We start from the raw sequence: 16514 nt of genomic DNA, 5'->3' as shown, positions 1-16514 counted from the left end.
AAAATTTGTATGGAGACACAAAGACCCCGAATAGCCAAAGCAGTCTTGAGGGAAAACAATGGAGCAGGAGGAATCAGACTCCCTGACTTCCGACTATACGACAAAGCTACAGTAATCAAGACAATATGGTAATGCCACAAATACAGATCAGTGGAACAGGATAGAAAGCCCAGAGATAAACCCACACACATATGGTCACCTTATTTTTGATAAAGGAGGGAAGAATATACAATGGAGAAAAGACAGCCTCTTCAGTAAGTGGTCCTGGGAAAATTGGACAGCTACATGTAAAAGAATGAAATTAGAACACTCCCTAACACCATACACAAAAATAAACTCAAAATGGATTAAAGACCGAAATGTAAGGCCAGACACTATAAAACTCTTAGAGGAAAACATAGGAAGAACACTCTTTGACATAAATCACAACAAGATCTTTTTTGATACACCTCCTAGAGTAATGGAAATAAAAACAAAAATATACAAATAGGACCTAATGAAACTTAAAAGCTTTTGCACAGCAAATGAAACTACAAACAAGATGAAAAGAGAACCCTCAGAATGGAAATAAATATTTGCAAACGAATCAACGGACAAAAGATTAATCTCCAAGATATATAAACAGCTCATGCAGCTCAATATTAAAAAAAAAAAAAACAACCCAATCCAAAAATGGGCAGAAGTCTTAAATAGACATTTCTCCAAAGAAGACATACAGATGGCCATGAGGCACATGAGAAGCCGCTCAACATCACTAATTATTAGAGAAATGCAAATCAAAACTACAATGAGGTATCACCTCACACTGGTTAGAATGGGCATCATCAGAAAATCTGCAAACAACAAATGCTGGAGAGGGTGTGGAGAAAAGGGAACCCTCTTGCACTGTTGATGGGAATGTAAATTGATACAGCCACTATGGAGAACAGTATGGAGGTTCCTTAAAAAGCTAAAAATAGAATTACCCTATGACCCAACAATCCCACTATTGGGCCTATATGCAGAGAAAATCAGGCAGGAGCGGATATGGGGACATGTGTATGCATATGGTTGATTGGCTTTGTTGTGCAACATAAAGTAACACAGTATTGTGAAGCAATTATGCTCCAATAAAGATCTATAAATAAATAAATAACAAGGAGAACAAAAAAATAAAAGACACATGCACCTCAATGTTCATTGCAGCACTATTTACAGTAGCCAGGTCATGGAAGCAACCTAAATGCCCATCAGCAGACAAATGCATAAAGAAGATGTGGTACATATATATAATGGAATATTACTCAGCCATAAAAAGAATGAAATTGTGTCATTTGTAGAGAAAAGGATGGACCTAGAGACTGTCATACAGAGTGAAGTGAAGTAAGTCAGAAAGAGAAAAGCCAATATCGTATATTAATGCATATATGTGGAATCTAGAAAAATGGTACAGATGAAGAGGTTTGCAAGGCAGAAATAGAGACACAGATGTAGAGAACAAATGTATGGACACCAACGGGGGAAAGCAGGGGTGGGGCGTGGTGGTGGTGGTGGGATGAATTGGGAGATTGATATTGACATGTATATACTAATATGTATAAAATAGATAACTAATAAACTGCTGTATAAAAAATAAATAAAACATTATGTTGAAAATTGTAGCTAATGCAAAAGGTAAAGAAAAGGAAATAAACGTTATACATATTGGGAAATAAAAACTAGTGTTGTGGCCTTGAGACTTCCCTGCCGGTCCAGTGGTTAAGACTTCGCCTTCCAATGCGGGGGGTGCAGGTTCTATCCCTGCTCAGGGAGCTAAGATCCTACATGCCTTGCAGGCAAAAAACCAAAACATAAAACAGAAACAATATTGTAACAAATTCAATACAGACTCTAAAAATGGTCCACATAAAAAAATAAATAAATAAATGTTCTGGTCCCAACTTCGGTTAGTAAAACCAAATGCTTGTAAAGAAGTACAATTACATTTTAATCCATTATTGCTCTCTAATGATGTTCTACATTGATTACTTTTTTTTTTTTTTTTTTTTTTTTGTGGTACGCGGGCCTCTCACTGTTGTGGCCTCTCCCATTGTGGAGCACAGGCTCCGGATGCGCAGGCTCAGCGGCCATGGCTCACGGGCCCAGCTGCTCCGCGCCATGTGGGATCTTCCGGGACCGGGGCACGAACCTGTGTCCCCTGCATCGGCAAGCGGACTCTCAACCACTGTGCCACCAGGGAAGCCCTACATTGATTACTTTTTAGAACAGCTTTATATTTTATATTTACAGGAGTTTCCACCAAATGTCATTTTTCTGTTCCAGGATCTCATCCAGAACACCACATTACATTTAGTTGTCAGGTCTCCTTAGGCTCCTCTTGGCTGTGACAATTTCTTAGACTTTCTTTGCTATGGATGACCTTGAAAGATTTGAGGAGGACTGATCAGGTATACTGTAGGATGCCCCTTTCCTGGAATTTTTCTCTTGTTTTTCTCATGATTAGACTGAGGTTAATGGTTTGGGGGAAGAGAACTTAGAGGTAAAGTGCTATTGTCTTCATATTATATCAAGAGTATAATACTAACATGACATCACCATTGATGCTGACCTTGATCATCTGGCTAAGGTAGTATTTGTCAGGTGTACTTAGTGTTCCTTTCCATTGTGTACTCTCTGGAAGGAAGTCATCTTGTACAGCCCACACTTAAGGAGTTACGCTCTACCTCCTTGAGGGTAGAGTGTCTACATAAATTATTTGGAATTCTTCCACACAGGGGATTTGTAGCTTCTCTCTCATTTAATTATTTATGCAATCATTTATTTATATCAGTATGGACTCAGGGATATTTATTTATACTTTGGGTTATAAACCAATATTGTTCTATTTATTATTTTGTTGCTCAAATTGTCCTAGCTTTGGTCATTGGAAATTCTTGGGTCCCTTTCGCATATCCTCGTCATTTTTTGGGGGGGAGTTCCCTTAATTTCTGGAACTATAATTTGCTCTTGGATCATCTTGTATATATCCTGCCCCAGCCTTATCATCAACCATTTCTCCAAGGAGCCTTGGTTCCTTTTATTAGAGAATAGTATTAGAGACCAAGATCTAAATGTCAGGTGTACTATTGCTACTGGGGTGTCATTGCTTCTAGACCTTCTCAGCTGACAGAGCAAGGGAATATATGTGTATATGTGTGTATACAAACCTGTGTGTGTGTGTGTGTATATATATATATATATATATATATATATACATATCTATAAATATTTCTACATGCAATCATATGTATCTATATTAAGGTAAACATGAGTTCATACTGATGTATCTGGCTCCAATTCATCACTATATGGATCATTCCAGTCTCTTCTCCTTGCTTATCTGTAAATTCACACTCCAATAGTGAGAAAACTGGTTCCCACCATCCATGATTCACTTACTTAATTGTTCAGTTTCAATACACTAGCATAGAAAAGTTAGAATTGTTAACCTGTACCCCTGTGGGAAACAACTTTATTGACTAGAGTACAGTGCTTATGTGCAATTTCTTTTGCCTTTATAGACTCCACTCATTTCCAAAAATACTTAGATCTACACAGTTCCCCCCTCAATCCTTTTCAGTAAAGTTGTTCTATATATTTATAATGCACTTAGATTCTTTTGTCAAGGATTGCATACCATTAGGGAACCCCCGACGACCTCCTAAATGATTTTGAAATATTTGCATACATTAAGGTTTGCTCTTTGTTCTGTAAAATTCTTTGGATTTTGACAAATGCAAAATATCATGTATCCACCATTACAGTAACATACAGAACAGTTTCACTGACCTAAAAAATCCTCTGTGATTTACCTATGCAACCCTCCCAAACTGCTGGTAACCACTGATCTTTTTACTGTTGCTATAGTTTTGCTTTTTCCAGTGTCATGTAATTGGAATCATACAGTGTGTAGCTTTTCCAGACTGGTTTCTTCTACTTAGCAATATGCATTTAATGTTCATCCATATCTTTGAGTATACTGATAGCTCATTTCTTTTTATATGGAGTATTATTTCCTTGTGTGGGTATACCACAGTTTTTTTATTCATTCACATATTGAAGGACATCTTCTTTGCTTCCAGTTTTGGGAAATTATGAGTAAAACTGAATAAACATTTGCATGCAGATTTTTGTGAGGATTTAAGTTTTCACACCAGTTGGGTAAATACCCAGAAGTGTGAGTGCTGGATCATATGGTAAGACTATGTTTAGCTTTGTAAGAAACTGACAAGCTGTCTTCCAAAGCGGCATTACCATTTTGCATTCCCACCAGCAATGAATGAGAGTGCTTGCACATTCTTGCTAGCAATTGGTATTGTAAGTTTTAAAGAAAATGTTTACCCATTCTAATAGGTATGTAGTTGTTTTAATTTGCAATTGCTGTTTTAATTTGTAATTCTCTAGTGACATGTGATGTTGACGGGTTTTTTTCACATTCTTATTTGGCATTTGCATAATTTCTTTGGAGAGGTATCTGTTTAGATCTTTTCACACTTCAGAATTGGGTTGTTTGTTTTCTTATTGTTGAGTTGTAAGAGTTCTTTGAATATTTTAGAAATAAGTCCTTTTTCAGAAATGTGTTTTGCAGATATTTTCTCCCAGTTTGTGGCTTATCTGTGATATCATTTTGTTGTTTTTTTGTTTGTTTGTTTTTGTTTTCCAGTACGCGGGCCTGTCACTCCTGTGGCCTCTCCCGTTGCGGAGCACAGGCTCCAGACGCGCAGGCTCAGCGGCCATGGCTCACTGGCTCAGAGGCTCCGCGGCATGTGGGATCTTCCCAGACCGGGGCACGAACCTGTGTCCCCTGCATCGGCAGGCAGACTCTCAACCACTGCGCCACCAGGGAAGCCCTGTGATATCATTTTTCAATGTGTTTTCACACTCCAATGGGATCCTTGGTGAGGAAAAGAAATTAGTCAATTGTAAGAGGTCAGTAATGTCTCTTTGTGGTAATGCTCAACCTCCTTTCTCTAGGAATCCACTTTTCATTGGTCTTCCAAAGCCATTGTTCTTTTCAAAACCTTATATATGCAGTGAAAGAAAGATATTATGAGAAGATATCAGTATCCAAATAAGTAAAGAAAAAGTGCATTTAAAAAAATTGATTCTCACAATGACCCTCTGATATAGATAAGGAAGGTGTTTGCAATCACATTTATCAACTTTGATAGGAAAGTTTCCAGATAAGGAGACTAGAGCCCAGGAAAGCTACAGGATTTGCTCTGAGTTGCGTAGTCAGCAAGAGATGAAGCCATGGCCAGACTCCTAGTTTCTATCTCCTGGCCCCAAATTCTCTTACCTATATCACACTAGAATCCTATCTTGTTAGCTGGAAAACCATTATTGCTTTGGTTTAAAGTGCAAACTCGCTGATAATCCACATACATAACAATTAATTTTTCTGATGCATTTGAGCCTTGGCTGAGTCAGATAAATAACGTATTCAAAATGAAATGAGCTAAGATGCATCCTGAACTTTTAACTCCATTTTTGCTTTCTTGGTGTTTTGTAGCTACAGTGGATCCTTCATAGTCTATCATCTGACTCTTCCAGAAAATCCTTGATTGTACTCAACATTTTAGTGCAGATAGACCTTGGTATTTGCTAATATTTCCTTTAAGAGTTTGGGAGGAAAATATCTGTTATTTAAACATTTAACCAATTTGAAAATTGAAAGCTCCTTTAGTGCAAGATTTCTCAACCGTGTATTATATTTTGGGCCAGCCATTTCTTTGCTGTGGAGGCCTTTTGTGCCCTGTAGGATGTTTAGCAGCATTCAAGGACTCTACCCACTAGATGCCAGTAGCATCCTTCCCAGTTATCACATGAAGAATGTCTCTAGATATTGCCAAATGTCCCCTCATGGCAAGGGAAACCGTTTCTGTCAAGAACTACTGCTCTAGTGTTTAAACTGTTTGGTGACTAATGATTTAGGCAGCAGTAGATCATATTATATTAATGTCAAGAAGATATAGATTTTATAAATTGGCAGAATTCATTGTTCTATGGTTTTATTACCTTATTGGTACAGCAAACCAAACAAAATTTTATTCAAAAATTCTTAATAAAATGGAAGGAATAGGGCTAAACTAGGGGAGGGCTAGAAAGGATGAAATAGAGGTCAACTAGGGGTTAAACATATTTTTAGGAAAATTAAACAGTTCTATGACCCAAGGAAAAGTTCCTCATAGGAGCATCTTTTGTCTTTTCATTGTAGAATCATGAAATTTTATATTCTGTAGGACCCATAGAGATGATATAGGTAAGTGCTAGAACAGAAAAAAGGGTGAAGCATTGTTGCTGAATTCATGTTCCATTTTAACACGGTCTGTTACCCTGAATACTATAATATACATGCCTTAATTATAGAAAATCTATAGTTAGTTATAGCATTAATTATAGCATAGGAATAGTTTAGGAATCACACATTATAACACATGGAAATTGACTTTAAAAATTGTCCTTTCTGAACTAGGGTTCCCGGCAGGGTTCCCTGCCCTGGCTGATCCTAGAGCCACGGCAGGGAAAATTCATGAAAAGCCTGGAACATTTTGTGGTAAAAGTAAGGGGGAAAAAAAGAGGAGTAGGGCATGTCAAAAGAACACAGGAGCTGACTTTTAAGAGCTCCCAATGGCCAAAGCTGGAACAATTGAAGCAATAAAATAAATAATAAATACTACTGAATTACATCCTGGAGAATAAAATATTCACAAGTTCATATTGATAGAAATAAATGACTGAATAAATAATTAAGTGGTGGAAAAGTGACAAATCTTCCTTACATAAGAATTCCAAATAGTAAATATAGAAGGAATGAGGGAAGTGGAAAAAAGACCACTAGAATGCCACAGTAATAATTGCTGGAGATAAGATTCATGGATGAATGCTAAAATTAATGGCTGAAATATTAAGAAGCAGGATATTTGCTCAAATATCTCTCCCCAAATATTTATTAATTACTGTGGTGAATTTAACACATGTCTACAAATTCTTTGATGGTCCTCTAGGAGGTGGAGTTTAATTTCCCTTCCTGTGAGGGTGGGCTGGGTTTAGTGACTTACTTATAATGACTAGGGTATGGGAAAGGGAAAAATAGTAACTTTACGGTGAAAAAGCCCTAGTAAATATTAGCTTCACTAGTAATAAGTCATGTTAACATCAAGTACACTCTGATACGATGCAGTGAGAAGGCTAATTCGCCTCTGTGGTATATTTTCCCCAAATCCATATGAGAAAACATCTGCAAGCTCAAACTGATGAACGGTCTACAAAATATCTGTCTAGTACTCTCCCAGAGTGTCTAGGTTATGCGTAAGAAGGAAAGACATCGAAGCTGTTACAGATTGGAAGAGCCTAAGGAGATATGAAAACTAAACGCAGTGTGGTATTCTGGCTTGGATCCATAAACAGAAAAAGGACATTAGTAAAAAAAATGAGTGAAACCCAAATAAAGTCTGTAGTCTAGCTAATAGCATTGTACAAGTGTTAATTTCTGAGTTTTGATTAATATACCGTGGTTATATAAGATGCTAACATTAGTGGCAGCTGGATGGAGGGTATAGGGAAACGCTACATTATCTTTACAACTGTTTTGTAAGTCTAATATTATTCCAAAATTAAATAGAAGATGTAAAAAGCCCCTTCTTTCTTCAAATATTTATTGAATGCTTATTATGTGTTCAGAATGCTTTGGAGAACAGTAAACATTACCCAGCAAAATTGAGCACGTGCATTCCCCATGACCCAGGAATTTCACTCCTTAAGTACTTAAAAAAAAACCTCTTATACATGTTCACAGGAGACACAAACAAGCATGTTCATAGCTACATTGGTCATAGTAGCAAAACCCTGGGAGAAAACCCATGCGCCCATTTACAGGATGATGGATAAATTGTGGTATTTTTCACACAATGGGTTAATACAATATAGAAGTGTAAATTAATGAGGTATTGTTGCAAATATAAGTAAGAATGAATCTCAAAACCAAATATATATTGAAAGAAGCAATGGACAGAAAAATGCATACAGTTTGATTCAATTAATATAAAAGTCCTAACCAAGCTAGGTTAAATAATATATTGTATGGGGATAATAAAAAAATAGAAAAAAATTATTCTCTTTAGAAGGGGAGTGGCACACAAATTTTTCTAATGATAGGGTGGGTACAAAAGGGTTCATTTTAAGGTTATTCTTTAAAATATATACATGTATTACACATTGAATATACTTTAAATATATGAAATATTTTATAATAATAAAAATATTTACTTAAATTTATCCCATTACCCCTGTTACCCTGTTATCTCTCTGATCTTCTCCTCTCCGATTAATCTCTCCTTCACTCAATCTGTTATAGCCATACTGGCTTCCCTGGCAGTCTGTGAATCCAAAAGCCTCATCCTGCTTTATGGTCTTTGCTCTAGCTATTCCCTCTGTATTCAAGTCTTTGCTTATCCCAGACCACTTTATTTAATACTGCATACTACCTTGCCCTTTGTTGTCTTCTCCCCCAGTAGAACATAACTCGATAGGGCAAGGATTTTTGTCTCTTTTATTCATTAATGTATTCTCAATAGCAGAACAGTTCTGGATACATATGATAGATGATCAATACATATTGACTGAATCAATAAATGAGTAAGAGGGGTATAATTTAATAGTGATGCATGGTCTTTGTGTTCACACAGACCTGGGTTTATATCCTATTTCTGTTACTTAATAGCCATATGAGTTTTGCCGATTATTTTCTCTTTAAGCCTAAGTTTTCTTATCCGTAAAACGGAGATACTATGTAATGGTTAAATGAGACTATGTATGGAAAGCACTTGGCATAATACTTCATATATAGTAAGTAGGCACTAAATGACTGTAAATTCTTATCCCTATGATCAAAGTATTGATCTACAGGGCTATAAAAATGAATCAGACATTAACTCTAGCCTTGCTGAACTACTACATAAATAAGAATAATACTAAGTAGTGAAAAGTACCATAAAAAGCACTGTGGTGTTTTGGGAGGGGAACCTCAGTGATAACATTATTTTAAAAATTTTAAAATTAATTATGTTCATAAGAAAAAAACTAAACCCAAAACTAACAGAGGAGGGAAATGTTTATAACTGAAAGATAAAATAAAGAATAGAAAAACAGTAGAGAAAATCAATGGAACCAAAATTGATTTTTCAAAATATTAGCAAAATTGACAAATCTTTAGCTAGATTGAGTCAGAAAAAAAAAAGAGAAGACTCAAATTACTAAAATCTGAAATAAAAGTGGGGACATTACTATCTATTCTACAGAAATAAAAAGGATTAGGAGAGTACTATGAACAATTTTATGCCAACAAATTGATAACCTAGATGAAATGGACCAATTCCTAGATACTCAAAACCTACAAAGACTGAATCACAAAGAAATAGAAAACCTGAATAAACCTATAACTAATAAGGACATTGAATCAATAGTAAAAAACCTCCCAACAAAGAAAAGCCCTGGACCTGGTGGCTTCTTTGGTGAATTCTAAAAGACATTTAAAGAAGAAATAACACTCATCCTTTACAAGCTTCTCCAAAAAATTGAAGAGGAGAGAGCACTTCCAAACTCATTCTATGAGACCAGCATTACCCTGATACCAAGCCAGACAAAGCACTACAATAAAAGAAAACTACAGACCAATATCCCTGATGGGTATTGATGCACAAGTCCATAATAAAATACTAGCAAACCTAATTCAGTAGCACATTAAAAGGATTATATATAATGACCAAGTGAGATTTATTTCTGGAATGTAAGGATGGTTCAACATACAGTATTGATCAATGTAATACGTAATATATCAAGTCCCCTACATATGAATGTGTTCCATTCCGAGAGCACATTCGTAAGTCCAATTGGTTCGTAAGTCCAACAAAGGTAGCCTAGGTACCCAACTAACACAATCGGCTATATAGTACTGTACTGTAATAGGTTTATAATACTTTTCACACAAACAATACATAAAAAACAAACACAAAAAATAAAGAATATTTTAAATCTTACAGTACAGTACCTTGAAAAGTACAGTAGTACACTACAACAGCTGGCATGCAGGGGCTGGCATTGAGTGAACAGGCAAGAAGAGTTAATGACTGGAGGAGGGAGAGGAGGTGGGGGATGGTAGAGCTGAAGGATCGTCAGCAATAGGAGACGGAAGGCAAGCTGCAATTTCACTCATGCCTGACGTTGATGGCACAGGTTCTGGTTCCTTGCTGGATTCAATTCTATCTACCCTCTTGAAAAAACGATCCAGTGATGTCTGGGTAGTAGCCCTTTTTTTCTTGTCATAGATGACACTGTCGCACTGGATTGCATTCTGAATGGTTGTTGCAGCCTTCGTGTACCGTTCTACGTTCCAGTCCTGTGCCTCAAAACTAACAGTGCCTCCTGAAATAAAGAAAATCCCCTTGCCATTTCCTGCATTGTGAATCTCTTCAGTTCTTCAGTTACTTCTTCCTCCTGTCTGTCTTCGTCCTTTCTCTGGGCTTCCAATTCCATCAAGACCAATTCCATCAGGTCTTCATTAGTAAGATCGTGTAGCACAGCAAGGAGTTCAGTGAAGTTGTCCTCTTGAAGATCTAGCTTGAAATAAAGATACTGTGCTACTGTACTCTATACAGTACTATACAGTAAAGTACACAAAGCACAACCACTTGTAGAGGATGCACACACGTGACAATGTATGCCAGACACGTGAAATAACTTACATGATTGGACATGTGAACGCATGTTTGCATCTTTGAAAGTTCACAACTTGAAGGTTCATATGTAGGGGACTTAACTTTACCAACAGAATGAAGGGAGAAAAATCACATGATCATCTCAATTGATACAGAAAAATATTTTGACAAAATTAAACACTCCCTCATGATAAAAATACTCAACAAACTTGGAATAGAAGAAAATTAGGTCAATATAATATAAGAAAGATTCTCCTCTAAGAATAAGACAAGGATGCCCACTCTTGGCACTACTAGTCAACATAGTATTAGAATCTCTAGCCAGAGCAACAAGGAAAAAAAAAAGAAAGAAAAGGCACCCAAATTGGAAAGGAGAAATAAAATTATCTCCATCTGCAGATGACATGATCTTTTTTTTTTTTTTGCAGTATGCAGGCCTCTCACTGTCGTGGCCTCTCCCGTTGCGGAGCACAGGCTCCGGACGCGCAGGCTCAGCGGCCATGGCTCACGGGCCCAGCCGCTCTGCAGCATGTGGGATCTTCCCAGACCGGGGCACAAACTTGCGTCCCCTGCATCGGCAGGTGGACTCTCAACCACTGCGCCACCAGGGAAGCCCGACATGATCTTATATGAAGAAAACGCTAACAATTTCACCAAAAAACCTGTTAGAGCTAATAGACAGATTCAGCACATTAATAGGATACAAAATCAACTTAGAAAGATTAGCAGCATTTCTGTACAATAACAATGAACAATTTGAAAAGGAAGTGAAGAAAATAATTTTATTTAAAATAACATCAAAAAGAATGAAATATTTAGGAATTAACTTAATCAAGGAGGTAAAAGACTTTTGCACTGAAAACTACAAAACATTGTTGAAAGAAATTAAGACATAAATTGGAAAGACATCTTGTGTTCATGGATTGGAAGACTTGTCATTGTTTAGATGCCAACACTACCTAAAGTGATTTACAAATTTAATGCTATCCCTATCAAATCCCAATGACTTTTTGTAGAAGTGGAAAAATCTGATAAGGAATTAATATCTGGACCACATGGAGAACACCTACAATTCAATAACAACAACGGTAGCAAAAAACGTGATTCAAAAATGGGCAAAGGACTTGACATTCTTCCAGAGAAGATGAACATATGGCAATAAGCATATTTGGAAAGATGCTCAGCATCACTAAGTATTAGGGTCATGCAAATTAAAACATATCTGAGAGAAGAACTTTCTAGATAGAGGGAGCTGGTAGAGCAGAGATCACATGTAGACACTTGTCTCTTGCGTTTCTGGGCAAGCAAAGTGGTCAGTGTGTCTGCGGCAGTGAGTGGAGGAAAGGAGGTTGGACAGGTGAGGGGCCAGATCATGGATGGCCTCGTAGGCCGTTTAGAGGATGCTGTCTTTTATGCTGAGTGGCGAGCCATGCAGGTGTTGAGCAGAGAAGTGGTGTGATAATACTTAAGTTTTAAAATGGTATTTCTGACTGTGGTGCCCAGAATAGACTGTAGGGGTCAATGGTAGACGCAGTGAGATCAGTTGGAGGCTAGTGCAATATCCCGGTGAGAAATGATGGCTGCTTGAACCAAGTTGTAGCTCTGGAAGTGGTGAGGAAAGTCAGATTCTGATTATATTTTGAAAGTGGGAACAGCAGATTTTCCTGAGGGATGAGATGTAGTGTATGAGAGAAAGAAAAGAGTCAAGGATGGTGCTAAGGTTTATGGCCTGAGTCATGCATTGATAAAAATCCTTTATATATAGAAATAAAAAAGGAAACTGTTGTAAAAGATGTTATAACAACAACACCTGTTTTTGTATTGTAATTTCATACCATTGTCATTCAGAAATGCCAACAGAATAACTCTTTTCTGAGAAGAAACCTATCTACAACTTATGGTTCTCTGGCAGAAGCCCTAATTTTATGCATATCCCATCAGCTTGCTTCTAGCAGAGGCACTAGCCAGAGAGATGACTCTCATGTCTTGTTCTGCTCAGTCTTTGAGACTAAGTGTTTGGAGTATTAATATTTGTTCTTGGTTTTGTTCTCCTTGGAGGAAAATCTCATAAGTACTCTAGGTGCCCACAATGATGAAGATAACCATTACTAATTATATCTGTGGGCACCCAAGTCATAAATATGTACAAGATACTTAACAATAACAGCACTGTGGTATCTATTCTTGCTTTTCCAGAGCTTACCTTGGGTCAGAAACTCTAGCAGGAGCTCCACACATTGCCTTTTAAATCTTCACAGCACATTGTAAACTATTATCCTTTTCTAACAGATGAAGGGTCTGAAGTCCAGAAAGATTACTTAACTTGTTTAAGTTTAAATAGATAGTGAGGAATGGAGCTGGGCTCCCTAGACTCCAGACCTGTCTGTTTTCAAAGACAACGTTCTTTTTGATTTGCTGCTGTCTAATCTCAGGGATTTAGGTGAATGATGTATTTGTAACCTGTTAATTCAACAAACATTCATTTAGTGCCTCTGTATGTCAGGAACTTGGTTAGCTTGACATTGGAGGATAAGAAGATTGATTGATTAGTTGATTAAACGAATATTGAATACCTATGATATGCCCAGAGGTGTGCAGGGCTGTAGGAAGACAAAGATGAATGATCCCTGCTCTTGAGGAAGAACCGCTGCTCCTTGGAGGTCCCGGACAGTCATATTTGAATTGTATAAAATAAGAAGCAGTAGAAACCTAAATGGGGAGGCTTCTGAATGGGATGGCTACCCTGATTCATTCAGGCATTTCAGAAACTTATTAAAGTAACTTTTTACTTCTTTGAGTTGGAAAGTCTGCACAATCATATTTCAAGAATGGTTTGAGGTAGGCTTATCTTTTGCTTTTGTTTTTCTAACATTTTCATTCAAATTCTTGTTTTTCTTCAAAACTCACTACTAGATATGCAATGAATAAAGATACAGTATTCAAATCACTTGAAGATCTGAATACATCATTTCACAACACAATTATCGTTACTTAAGAACTCGCATCATCTCTTCAGAGACCTTTCCTGCCTCTGCTGTCTAAATTAGACCCACTTCCCAACCACTCAACATCACTTTACAGTGTTAAATTTTTTCATGGCTTTATCACTATCAGACATTATTATCCATATGCGCATTTGTTTATTGCCTGTCTCCCACGACTAGAATAGAGTTCCATGAGAAATTTTTTTTTCCATGAGAAATTTTTATAGTGATAAAGAAAATTAACTTTACTTATTAGAAAATTAGAAATTTATTTATTGGTAATTAGAAATTTACTTATTAGTAAATTAGAAAATTTGATTGTAGTGTTAAAATTTGTCAAATGCTTTAATTCTGAACTATTTATAAGAATATTTATATACAAACCATAACAAAGTAGAGTACAACAAACACATGACTCTATTCAAGTCAAAGTATTTTCTCAATTCTGAGCTTGCTCCTATCACTTCAGTTTTTAATTTTGAACAAGGGCGTTCTGTGTTTTGAGAAAGTGCATGATTCACATAGTATAATATTTAAGTGGAAGGAGAATCAATGATCTCCAATAAAGTTAAAAAATATATTTTCCAACCAATATGACTCTTTCATTAGATTTTTAACTTTTCTATATTAAACTATGTTTCATGTTAAAAAGAATCATACTTGCATTCATGGATGATCTAAATTGCTGGAACTAAGTTTAACACTTATATAAACCCGTGGTTGATCTAAATACAATATAGAGTCAAATATATATGTGTTTTAAACTCATTTATGTGAATATTTGCCACAAATAAAAAATGAACAAAATTGTTAGGAAATAGAGGAGACAGATACAAAGATCAGGAGGAAGAACATTTTAGATAGAAGAAAAGGCAAGAACAAAAGTTTCAGGGGCGGTAAAGAATGGAGTATGTGTGAAATACTCATAGGTTGCCAAAGGAGTTAAGAATGGAAAGGTGAGCAAGAACAAATCATATAGGGCCTTGTGGGCTGTAGTAAGGAGTTGGAGTTTTATCTAAGATAAATAAATGGCAAGTTACTGGAGGGCTTAAGCAAGGAATGACGTGATCTGATTTATGACTTAAAAATATCACTGTGGGGCTTCCCTGGTGGCGCAGTGGTTGAGAGTCCGCCTGCCGATGCAGTGGACACGGGTTCGTGCCCCGGTCCGGGAGGATCCCACATGCCGCGGAGCGGCTGGGCCCGTGAGCCATGGCCGCTGAGCCTGCGCGTCCGGAGCCTGTGCTCTGCAACAGGAGAGACCGCAACAGTCAGGGGCCCGCGTACCGCAAAAAAAAAAAAAAAAAAATCACTGTGGTCCCTTTGTGGATAAGGGATTATAAGAGGGCAAGAATTAAATTAGGAAAATCAGTTAAGATGCTATTATAATAGTTTAGGAAATAGATAACGAGTAGGAGTAGGATGGTATAATTGCAATAGAGGGAAAAGGGTGGTTCAACTAGTGGGCTAGCTGTGGGGAATGAGGAGAAAAGGATGGGACTTATAGACTTTGGGCCTGAACAACTGGTTGGATAGTACCATTTACTTGGGTTGAAAGTCAAGAGTCTTGCTTTGGATGTGTTAAGTTTCAAAGGCCTATTAGACATTTAAGTAGTGTTATTGAAAAGACAGTTAGACATACTAGTCTGGACCTCAGTACTAGAAAATATAAATTTGAGAGTTATTGGCTTAGAGGTAGGATTTAATAGCATGGGCCTGAATTAGCTTAGCCAGAAGAGACGATCAACAGAGAAGGGAAGAAGGCCCAGGGCAAAAACCTGGATTTAGAAGTCTTGTAGAGGAAGAGAGGTCATCAAAGAAGACTGAAGAGTAGCCAGAGAAGTAGAGGGAGAACCAAAAGAATATGATGTCATAGAAGCCAGTGTTTCAACAGTTATGATCAGCTCTGTCAAATCCTGCTGAGAAGCAGAGTAAGATGCAACAAGGAAACGAATTGCTGTATTTGGCAGCATGGAGCTTCGAGGAAGCCATGGGATGGACGCTTGACTAGAATGGGAGGAAGAGAGGATGTGATGTGAGGGAGTGGAAATGAGGGAAAGAGACAGAGACCTCAAGTCAAGGGAGGGTTTTTTTTTTTTTTTAAATTATGAAACTATACTCTAATGCACTCATTTTCAATATGCCATTTCAGAGAAAAATATTTGCATTTCCAGGAGTTTAGCCAGAGTTATATATTTTAAAATTAAAAATGACAAAGACTTAATTTTATTCTAAAAAAATTCATTGTTTCTGAGTTGGTGCATCACAATATGGCAAATTTTCTATAAGAAGGTCTTTCCTAGGGACCAATTTCAGCATAATGTGTTCTGTGTGAATACCTTGTATAACAGATGTTCTCAGTATCAATCCAACATTAGAACCTATTTTTATTAGTTCTTCTGTTTTCTTAGGAGAAGTTTCACTTCTTTACATTTGAATTCTTTGTTTATCTTTATTCTGGCTGCTTCTAATGCCATAGCATCATTATTAAAAACTTGTTGTCTGGTCCTGTGCAGTGTTTTAAAGAGCTGTAAAACCTTGGCCGCCTGACCCATGGCTCTCCTCACCGCTGCGGCTACTTCTCCTAAGGGAGGGTTTTTAACTGAGGGATATTTTGCAGTCGGTTTCTATGTTGATGAGAATTATCTAGTGTACAGGAAGTTATGATGATGCAGGGGAGACAGGGGATATGGGCTGAAACACAGTCTTTGAGCTGGTGAGAGATGATGGGGCCCAGAGTGCAGGTGGAGGTGTGACCTTGTGATAGGAATAGGGACACCTTGATGCTGTCACAAGA

General features: G+C 37.2%; 1 pseudogene; it reads right to left on the bottom strand.

Moving 5' to 3' along the window:
* Positions 1-15958: 15958 nt before the first annotated feature.
* Positions 15959-16294, bottom strand: LOC117310041 (complex III assembly factor LYRM7 pseudogene; annotated as a pseudogene).
* Between the last annotated feature and the right edge of the window lie 220 nt (positions 16295-16514).

This window comes from Tursiops truncatus, chromosome 21, assembly GCF_011762595.2.
Source record: "Tursiops truncatus isolate mTurTru1 chromosome 21, mTurTru1.mat.Y, whole genome shotgun sequence".
Taxonomy (NCBI): domain Eukaryota; kingdom Metazoa; phylum Chordata; class Mammalia; order Artiodactyla; family Delphinidae; genus Tursiops; species Tursiops truncatus.
The sequence above is the reverse complement of the archived record's forward strand: the minus strand, read 5'-3'. Positions and strand labels throughout refer to the sequence as shown.